Source organism: Trachymyrmex cornetzi, unplaced genomic scaffold (assembly GCF_001594075.2).
Source record: "Trachymyrmex cornetzi isolate Tcor2-1 unplaced genomic scaffold, Tcor1.1 scaffold854, whole genome shotgun sequence".
Taxonomy (NCBI): domain Eukaryota; kingdom Metazoa; phylum Arthropoda; class Insecta; order Hymenoptera; family Formicidae; genus Trachymyrmex; species Trachymyrmex cornetzi.
In genome coordinates, this window is record NW_017300196.1 from 155332 (window position 1) to 156540 (window position 1209).

Genomic DNA, 1209 nt, shown 5'->3' on the forward strand with positions numbered 1-1209 from the left:
TTATTTTTATTAAATAGAACTAAAATACAAGCGCGAATAAGGAAGGAAACAAATAATTCTAACAACGAAGTAATCTGTATATATATTTATTTATAAGTATATTAATATGTATATATGTATATGTATTTTATTATTTAATTCTCCTCCGAATATAACTATAATGTTGTCAGCCTCCCAAAATTATATATGACGACGCGCTGTAATGAAAAAATAAACGAATAAGTCATCTATAGAGAAAACTTTTTCACAAGCAGATATAAATGAAATACTTACAGAACCTTCCGAGCAGCTTTCAAACTTTATCCCCTCTATGTAACGGTACTGCATACATCCGAAAACCTTCGTTTACCCATTCCAGCATCTTTGTAAATGAGGGTATCCAGTGCACAGTCCCGACATGTTGAAAACGATGACCATACTACACTATCGATATATTCAATATCACTCATTTGTTTCCTCGAACAAACCGGACAATAAGTATTAAGTAGTATTATGTGTTAACACATTCCGGAATCCAAGTTCCCGGTTGCGAATCAATTGCTCGATCGATAGACATTTACAGTTAGCCATTTTACACAGACTGACTTTGCGCGATCCCCATCAGTATTTATATTTTTCGTTCCCCACTCAACAATAGTAAAAAATGCAATGTTTGCGAAAACATGTCGCAACATGTTTCGCGATGACATCAACATTTTAACACGTGCAAAAGTGCACCTCTTACAATAAAAGACGCATCCGGTGTTGACATCAATGTAATCTAATACAGTAAAATGCAACATTTGCAAATATATATAACTGCTTTGTTAGCGTAATATAAGAAATTTTTTCAAGGACATATTCGGGGATGACATCATCAATGTAACACGAGCAAATGTGTACCCCTTGCAATAAAAGACGCATTCGGTGATGACATTAATGTAATCATACACCGCAAATTGCAGCGTCAGCAAAATTGCAAGTTTCAATATGACCTTGTCAGCGTAATATAAGAAATTTTTTCAAGGACATATTTTAGTGATGACATCATCATCAATGAAATATGATACAATACCTGCAAAATGCAGCAATTGCAATTTCATCAAAGTATATCTGCTTTGTTAGCGTAAAATAAGAAATTTTTTCAAGGACATATTCGGGGATGACATCATCAATGTAACACGAGCAAATGTGTACCCCTTGCAATAAAAGACGCATTCGGTGATGACA